This window comes from Pipistrellus hanaki, assembly GCF_964339955.1.
Source record: "Pipistrellus hanaki genome assembly, chromosome: 17".
NCBI classification, from domain to species: Eukaryota; Metazoa; Chordata; class Mammalia; order Chiroptera; family Vespertilionidae; genus Pipistrellus; species Pipistrellus hanaki.
This window is the reverse complement of record NC_140519.1, coordinates 6326528-6336061: the sequence shown is the minus strand read 5'-3', so window position 1 is coordinate 6336061 and position 9534 is coordinate 6326528.

The window sequence follows — 9534 nt, the reverse complement described above, 5'->3', positions numbered from 1 at the left end:
GAGTGTCAGCCTGTGGACTGAAAGGTCCCAGGTTCAATTCTGGTCAAAGGCATGTACCTTGGTTGCGGGCACATCCCCGGTGGGAAGTGTGCAGGAGGCAGCTGGTCCATGTTTCTCTCTCATCGATGTTTCTAACTCTCTATCCCTCTTCCTTCCTCTGTAAAAAAGCAATAAAATATATTTTAAAAAATCAATAAATACACTTTTAAAAACATATTTTCTTTATTAATTTCAGAGAGGAAGGAAGAGGGAGGGAGGGAGAGAAACATCAGTGATGAGAGAGAATCATGGGTCAGCTGCCTCCTGCATGCCCTACGCTGGGGATTGAGTTTGCAGCTGGCCATGTGCCCTGACTGGGAATTGAACCTTAGCCTCCTGTGCGGGGCTGACCGCAGCCCTGAAGGACGGAGGAACAGATTCAGACACAGCCTCACTGTGGAGGAGAGGGCTAGGGGTTTGACCAGCTCTAGGGGCCAGAGCAGCCTCGATTGCCTGCCTCCTTAGGCCTTTTGTTGGAGTTTTTGTCTTTAGATACAATCAGTAGGTGAGTGATCTTGGGAGGACACACGTGTTTACATTGTCCTCTAGACAAGGGCACCGGGGAGTGAGCGTGGGGTTCCGTAAACACCAGGGGGTTGGGAAAGACTGTTTGGAAAGGTCAGGGAACAGTTAGGGGGGCCGGCTTCGGCACTCCCCTAAGTCTCCCCGAAGTCGGAATTCCGATAAACAGGGCGGGCGGCTTCCACACACTTCCCTGTTACCAGAATGTCCTCCTCACAACTTTCCAGTCAAACCTCAGGTGCTCCCCAGCACTCCTGGTTCACAGGTCGACGCTCAACCACTGAGCCACGCTGGCTAGGCAATAAAAACGTATTTTTTAAAAACTATTGAAATTTATCTTTAACCTTCTCCTGTAGCCTATCTATGCATGTCTAATTCAATGATGACACTATATTAATATTTTAATGTACAGTGATATCTGAGATTAATAAAATGGATATCCACTTAAAGGAATACTTAATGCACAGAACTGGTGTCATTATATATATTTTCAATACACATATTCAGACATTCACTCAACAAATGTATATTGAGAGCCTCGTACGGACCAGGCCCTGGCATGTACCAGGGAGTCAGCGAACAGGTTAGATGTGGCTCCTGCCCTCGAGGTGTTTACAGTCCAGAGGAAAGACTCAACAAGCAAATAACTAGGACTGGGTGAGCCCTGGGGGCGGGAAAACAGAGCTGTGCTGGAAAACAGCAGCAGAGAAGGAAGCAGATCACACAAGGCTTTTCCAGGAAAACGACGTTCAGACCAAGCTCTGAGGTCTAAGCAGCAGCCAGCATGGAAAGAGGTGAGGGACAGCATTCCAGAGACAGGCGCCGGCAATGCACAGGCCCCGCCCGGAGAGAAGCCCTGTGTGCGGACCTGAAGGGAGTCCGTGAAGGCAGCACCCGGGGCAGGGAGGGGGGGCAGACCAGACCCCGCACTGTGGGACTTCAGGGGTTTCCTTCTAATCACAGCGGGAGAACGTGGCGAGGGTAGGCGACTGTCCATCGAATCTACTCAGTACTGGCTAACGGCGCTGCCTGCGAACGAGCACCTGTGTTTCCCATATACCTACTCAGGCAATAGTTACACAGATACGGACCTTTCAGAATACAGAAAGAACACTGCCTGCTGAACATTTTCCCAAGCATGAAGGGTATTCTAATACTAAAGGCCCAGTGCGTGATTGAAATCGCATGAGGAGGCACCCTGTGGGGGGCCGGGATCCACACCTGACTCACTGGGCCCCGGCTCCCTGCCTGTGTCCGCTCTGGGGCCCCCTGCCTGTGTCCGCTCTGGGGCCCCCTGCCTGTGTCCTCTCTGGGGCCCCCTGCCTGTGTCCGCTCTGGGCCCCCCTGCCTGTGTCCACTCTGGGCCGCCCCTGCCTGTGTCCCACTGCCTGTGTCCGCTCTGGGCCGCCCTGCCTGTGTCCGCTCTGGGGCCCCCTGCCTGTGTCCCACTGCCTGTGTCCACTCTGGGCCCCCCTGCCTGTGTCCCCCTGCCTGTGTCCTCTCTGGGGTCCCCTGCCTGTGTCCTCTCTGGGGTCCCCCTGCCTGTGTCCGCTCTGGGCCCGCCTGCCAGTGTCCCCCTGCCTGTGTCCGCTCTGGGCCCCCCTGCCTGTGTCCCCCTGCCTGTGTCCGCTCTGGGCCCCCCTGCCTGTGTCCTCTCTGGGGTCCCCTGCCTGTGTCCGCTCTGGGCCGCCCTGCCTGTGTCCGCTCTGGGCCGCCCTGCCTGTGTCCACTCTGGGGCCCCCGCCTGTGTCCGCTCTGGGGCCATCTGAGCCGCAGCACCGGCCCTGGCAGGCCTCCCTGCCTGGGTCTCGGTCTCCGCACCAGGCCTCACCTGAGCGAGCAACCTCCTCCTGTTCAGTCGTGACCCGTTACGGAGTCCCAGCCTAATTTATATAACGCCTGTTTAGATAGCTTGTCTACTGTGTATCAGCAGAAGCTTGGGCCTTCACGGCACCCTTCTCCGCCAACCCCAGATGAAACCCACAGAGAACATGGGGCGGCTGAGCTCGGACCCCAGGCAGTGCTGTTTCCTCTTTAGCTGGAGGGCACCGGTGCAAACAGCAGCATTTGCCAGCTGGCTGCTGTGGCCGTGAGACGTCCAGGTCTGACCCGAGACTCGGAGCACAAGGTCACGGTGCTGTGCGCTCTGGGTGTATTCTCATTGTTCTCACATCAGCCCAATTCCTGTGCCCGAGGCCTTCTCCCCACCGAGGGAGGCTGCTTCCATGTCTTCTGCGTGTGGGCAGCTCACACGTGAAGGGAGAAGGTGTGACTTGCATGGGCCTTCATGGACATGTGCGGTTCTGAAGCCCCTTCCCCCACGGGTGGCGCATGAGTCCGGCAGCCACAGGCCTTTCCCTCCGTGATCCGGGGGGAGAGATTGCGAAGTCGGCTGTCAGCGAAGGCTCGGGGGTCTCCGGAGCTTTGGTGATGTAAGTACTTTTTGGCCTGGTTAAATTTAGGAGGAAAGAAAAATCTGCTGAGTTCGTGTTTTTCGTGGCAATAAGCCAATTTCCCGCTCCTTGCGCCATGTGCCCTGGGGCACTCGCTGGGACGTGGGAATCACCTCCCGAGGAGAGGCCTTGGGGTCTGTGGGGCGGAGAGTGAGGCGGTGCTGAGATTGGCCTGCACCCTGACATGCAGAGGATATAAAACTTGGAACTGGAGACCTGGGGATGAGGAACTCCCACCTGGTCAGGCTGGCTTCTCGGTGAAAGCCAGGGGGCTTTCCTGAATCATTATGCAAAGCAGGTTCCTGGAGAGTCCAGGCCAGGGCCCTTTAAGAGCAGGCCCTGCCTGAGCTCAGCTCCCAGGACTCCCCCTGAGCGGGAACCAGGGTTCGGGAGGGGAGCAGGGAGGACTGTGATAGCACACAGGGAGGACTGGGGGCCGGAGAGCAGGGTAAGCTTCCTGGGGGGAAGACCTCTCAACTGGTATCTGCACAAAGGGATTCTGGCACAGGAGTGGATGGGGTGGGCTAGAATGGGGAGCCAGGAGAGAGAAGGGATGACGCAAAACAGTGAATGGGAGGTGCATCCAGGATTCAACACGTGCCCTGTGTCCTCCAAGTTTATTCTCGTTGCTTGTTCTCAGGCCAGCGGATTTCTGTGCCCGAGGCATTCTCCCCAATGAGGGGGTGGGGGGCATGCTTCCTCACTGGACAGTGGACAGGCTAGAGGCTAGAGATGGGTAGCCAACTAGTTAGAGCTGCGTCTGGCTGCCCCAGACAAGCTCAAGGTCAATCTGAGGACAACGAGGATCCAATAAGGATTTTAAGGAGGAGAATGATCAACCGGGAGAGAGAAGGCACCAGCGTGAAGAAGGCATTGGAGGGTCAGGGGTACAAGGGAAGCCCATAGGAAACTGTTGCGATAACTCGGGGGACGGATAGTGACCGGAATGAACGAAGACAGACTGTGGAGACGGGAGAAGTGGGTGGGATTCAGAACTGAGAATGATGAGACTTGGTTACTGGTTGGGAGGAGCACACGTGTCCGGGTGGGAAGGGCTGGTGGGTGGTGGGTGGGAGGGAGCCCCTGGGCTGGGCCCTCCTCACTGCAGACCAGCTGTGGAGGGAGCGGCGGGGCAGCCAGACGCAGCTCTGACCTGGTGCCACAGCCATGAATCCTCACAGTCCTGCTTTCTGTCCGTGCTCCTGGTGCCTCGTCTGGTCCAGCCTTTTCCGGAGAAGAGCGTCCTGTCCGGACCATAAATCAGAGGAAAACGAGTTAGTGCTTTTCTGGACACACTTTCCCGAGGTGCTGTCCTGAGCTGGGGTCAGAGGGACGGGATACTAAAATCTTCCCCAGCCGCCTCCTGCACACCTCCTACAGGGGATGTGCCCGCAACCAAGGTACATGCCCTTGACTGGAATCAAACCTGGGATCTTTCAGTCCCTAAGCCAAACCAGTTATGGCTCCCATTGATTTTTTAGAGAGAGAGGATGGGAGGGAGGGAGGAAGGAGACACACACACACACACACACACACACACACACTAGAGACGGATAGATTGGCTGCCTCCTGCAAGTGCCCTGATGGGGCCAGGATAGGATCTAACCTGCAACCCAGGTACATGCCCTTGATTGGGAATTGAACCCAAGGCCCTTTGGTGCTTGGGCCAACACTCTAGCACAGTGTTTCCCAACCTTCTCTCATGATGAGAATCACCTCGTGGAGTTGTTAAAACACAGATTCCTGAATCCCAACTAAGAAGTGCTAAACTAGAATTTTTGGGAACATATAGGTAAAATTGCATACCTAACTTAGTGCTCTGTATATAAAATCTGTCTTAGAGCACTAGTTAAGTATACAATTTTACCTATATGTTCCCAAAAATTCTAGTTTAGCACTTCTTAGTTGGGATTCAGGAATCTGTGTTTTAACAACTCCACCAGGTGATTCTCATCATGAGAGAAGGTTGGGAAACACTGCTCTAGCACACCAGCCAGGGCCCTACTTTTATTGACAACATCTGCCTTAACTTTTCAATTACAGCAGCAATTAGCATTAGTATTTTGCTTGATGAACTACTCTGATTTGAACCTGTGAGGTATTCTTCCTACTTAGCAGAGAGCACACTGAGGCTCAGAGAAGCCGAGTGTCTTGCTTAGAAGCATCAGCTTAGGCTGGAAGGAACCCCGGGCCTGAGACTGAGCCTCTGGCCACTCCGGCGGCACGGGCTGCCTCTCCCCTCCCCTCTCCCCTTCCCAGGCTCCCCACCGCCCGCTGCTGGCACGGGGGCCCCGCAGCATCACGGTCAGGGGAGGGCGTGGAGTCAGGGCTTCAGTTCGGGCCTGCACCGTCCCGACAGCCACCGCGGTCAGAAGGTAGAGCCACCGCCTCCTGCAAGAAGTGGTGTGAAGTGAGGTCTGCTCAGAGGGACGGAGGAAGGGGGTCAGGAACAACGGGGAGTTTGGCACAGTCAAGGAATATATGTGTATGCTTTACAGATAGATATAAAATAACGACAACCTTGCATATCAGAAACCATAGATCGATATCTACCATAATTGTTTCCCAATTTCCCATTACGAAGGAGACAATGACATTATGTAGCCTATAAATCTCCGTGTTTGAGAGAACACTCGGAGATAGAGAACATTCACTCATCCAAATAGTCAAGCAATGGGGGGAGGGGGGTGTCTAATGCAGAGGCAGCAATAGCAGAGCATAATCAGAATTAAAGTGAGGTCTGTCCAAATAAAAGCCTTCAAAAAGAGCGTGTCTTTGGAAGAAAGAAGTGTCTTGAAGGCAGCTCTGGTCACAGCATGGAAACTCTTTCTGTCCCTGATGACATGCTGGGACCTGCTAGGAGAGTTGGGGCAGTTTCTTGGGGGTGGGGTGCGTGTCGGGGGCAAATCCAGCTAAAGAGCACAGGAAACACTTACACAGGAAAGCAGGGGCTCCGGTCCCAGCCGCAGCTCGCCGGCCTGTACTGAGATGTGCTCTGAAAAGGCCACAAGGAAGGAGCAGGAGCAACACATTAATTCTTGCCACATAAAAAATTTTAAAGAGACACCTGGACTTGAAAACACTACTAGGCAAACATTTATGAAACATTTATGAAAATACTTGGCAACTGTGTGAGGAAAGGCAGGTACCATCGCCTGCCTTTGAACAAATGAGTCACAGGATCTTCCTGGGGAGAGGAAGGGGTTGTGGGAAGGCAGGGGAGGGGAAGTGGGGCAGGGAGGGGGAGGAGGGAAAACTATAGTAGGGGTGTCGAACTCAATCAGAGAAGGGGCCAAAATCTAAAATCCAGCCTAAATCGCGGGCCGAATGGTTTACTGAACAGTCATAAACTGACAATGTCATAAACTGACAGCGGAGTGCAGTGATGACAGCGTGGTGCGGGCCACATTGCAAGGCCTGGCGGGCTGGATTTGGCCCGAGGGCCTTGTGTTTGACACATGTGCAGAGGGTTGTGGGGGTTCTTTAAATTGCTGATAATCTATCAAACCTAGATTGCAGAAAGTCTCGATGTTGAAAATGTTAATCCGTGAACTTTGTACAAAGGCTGGGACCTGAAGTAGGCAGATAGGCTGGAATTCGCCATTATTTGGGAGTGGTTAGATATATCAGAATCCAGAACCTCCTGAAGAATCTAGGGGTAAATAAGAAGCTTTTTATTTTTTTAAATTTTGTTTTGTTTTGGTAGTAAGTATACCTGTTTGTATAGAAGCATATTTGGGTTCATTGAGGCATAGAAAAATTCACTAAAATTAATCTCCTGTAGTATAATTTATTAATAAAATATTCTAAAATAAAAAAAAATATATTTCTATGCAATGGTGTCTCTTTTTTTTTTTTTTCTTAATCCTTACCCGAGGATGTTTTTCCATTGATTTTTAGAATGGAAGAGAGAGGGAAAGATGGAGAGAAACATGGATGTGTGAGAGACACATCGATTGGTTCCTCCTGCAGGCCCTGACCAGGGCCTGGGCTGGGAAGGAGCCTGCACCTAAGGTACCTGCCTTTGACCCTTCGTCTGCAGGTTGATACTCTATCCACTGAGCCAAACCGGCTAGGGCTGAAATGGTGACTCTTAATCTTCTTTACTCAGTTGTCATTATTTATTTAGATGTAATATACGGAGTCTCAGTAACCTTCAATTCCAGTGCAAATTATGATTTGGTCTGACATTTTTCGTCAACACCTCTGCTTATGCAGCATATACCTCCCGTCGTCTCTTCTGTTGTATTTGAAGAGCCATTGATAGAGCAAGTTCATCTCTGCATGAGAATAACATGTGAATTATGCTTTGGGTCAATTTATATTCAAATCTGTCACTGATTAGGATTTATGAGAAGAGCTCAATGTTTTTTGTTCAATGCATGTGTCTTGAGTATGTGGACTTGGTGTTGAGGTTTTAAGAACAAGGTAGAGAGCCCACGCGGGTGCTCAGGGAATAGAACTTCAGCTGCAGACTGAAGGGCCCTGGGTTTGACCCCCAGTCATGCCCAAGTTGCAGGTTAGATCCCCAATGTGGGGTGTGCAGGAGGCAGCCAATCAATGATTCTCTCTCATCGTTGATGTTACTAGCTTTCTCTCCCTCTCTCTCTTCCTTTCTGAAATCAATAAAAATATATTTAAAAATAAGGAACAAGGTAGAATTTGTGAAAGGGCTGATTTGGTTGGACAAGACAGGTGATGCAGTACAGACTCAAAGAGCAGATGCATGGAGCCCCTATGGCCGGCAGCGCAGCTCGGTCAGTGATGGTAAAAGCACAGGCAGCATTTTGTAGTGAGTATGAAGTTAGCTCAGTCGTTATTTTGTAGGTCTTCACAATTTCCGCCTCCAAAATACACCGTAGGTGTGTCTACATCTCTCTGTCTACACTGCTATCCCTTCGTCTCGGCCTTCATCATTGCTGTCTTGGGTTAGCCTTGGCTTTTGTTTTATTCCATTATCCACACCTCTGTAGAACAATTTAAATCAGATCATGTCACTCCCTGGTTCAAACCCTCTGCTACCCCATGAGCCTTAGACTAACATCCCTAAGCCTTATTATGGACTAGAAGGCCCACCTCCAGCATAAGCACCCCCCTCCTCCCTTACTCACTTCTCTCTGCCTGGGTGCTTGGAATTCCTCCAACAATATAAAGGCAGAATTCTGTACACGCTCATCCCCTACCACCATCCCTAAGCTAGCTCCTTGTCAGTGCTGGCCAGGATATTGTCATACATGCCCTTTTCTGACGTTTCCTTGTTCTCTTGTTCCCTTCATAACTGTGGTCACAGTTTGAAACTGGTTTCCTCATTTTCAGTTTACATGGTCTTCCCCCACAGAGACCACGCCCATCTTGTTCTGATGAGCGTGTGGTACCCAGCGCAGAGCCTGGTGAGTAGTAAGCAATGAAAACTCATCACCTGAGGATTTGCAAATAGATAGACAATAACTCTATGAGGTCCCCTGGCTTTTCAAAGAGGACATAGTGATTTACGGTGATCACATGCCTGTGTAGTGGTGAACGAAATGGTTGAGAAAAGTAATAATAGGAGGAAAGCTGAGTGCATGAAGGGCACAAATAATGAAGCACCTTAAATCTTTTTTTTAATATATTTTATTGATTTTTTTACAGAGAGGAAGAGAGAGGGATAGAGAGTTAGAAACCTCGATGAGAGAGAATCATTGATCAGCTGCCCCTTGCACACCCCCTACTTGGGATGTGCCCACAACCAACATACATGCCCTCAATGGGAATCGAACCTGAGACCTTTCAGTCCGCAGGACGACTCTATCCACTGAGCCAAACCAGTTTCGGTGGAACTGCATCATTTTGAAGCAAATCCCATACATAATTTCATTTCAGCCATACATTTTTCAGTGCATATCTTGAAAAATAATTTTTAAAAAATATTTTTATTGATTTCAGAGATGAAGGGGGAGAGAGAGAGAGAAATATCAATGATGAGAGAGAATCATTGATTGGCTGTCACCGACATGCCCCACACTGGGAATCGAACTATCTAAAGCACTTTTAACCCTTAATTTTTTGAATTTTTAAAAATATATTTTATTGATTTTTTTAGAGAGGAAGGAAGAGGGATAGAGAGCTAGAAACATCGATGAGAGAGAAACATCTATCAGCTGCTTCTTGCACACTTCCCACTGGGAATGTGCCCGCAACCAAAGTCCATGCCTTTGACCGGAATCGAACCTGGGATCTTTCAGTCTGCAGGCTGACGGTCTATCCACTGAGCCAAACCGGTTTCAGCTAATTTTTCAAATTTGAGTGATCATTTTCAATCTCCCATAGAAGGCACTTTACCTCAATGACCATCTCTGAAACCACAAGTCTTGCGGCGAGATGCGGACACTAATAACTGGCTGGGACCAACGAACTGTTAACGTGGGGGAGAGGATATGCGTGTGTTTCTCCCCCACAGGGCTGCCGTGGTTCTAGCTTGCCAGATTGAACCCTGTCATGGCATGGTGAGAGGCCAATCCTCTTCCAGAAATGAAGAATC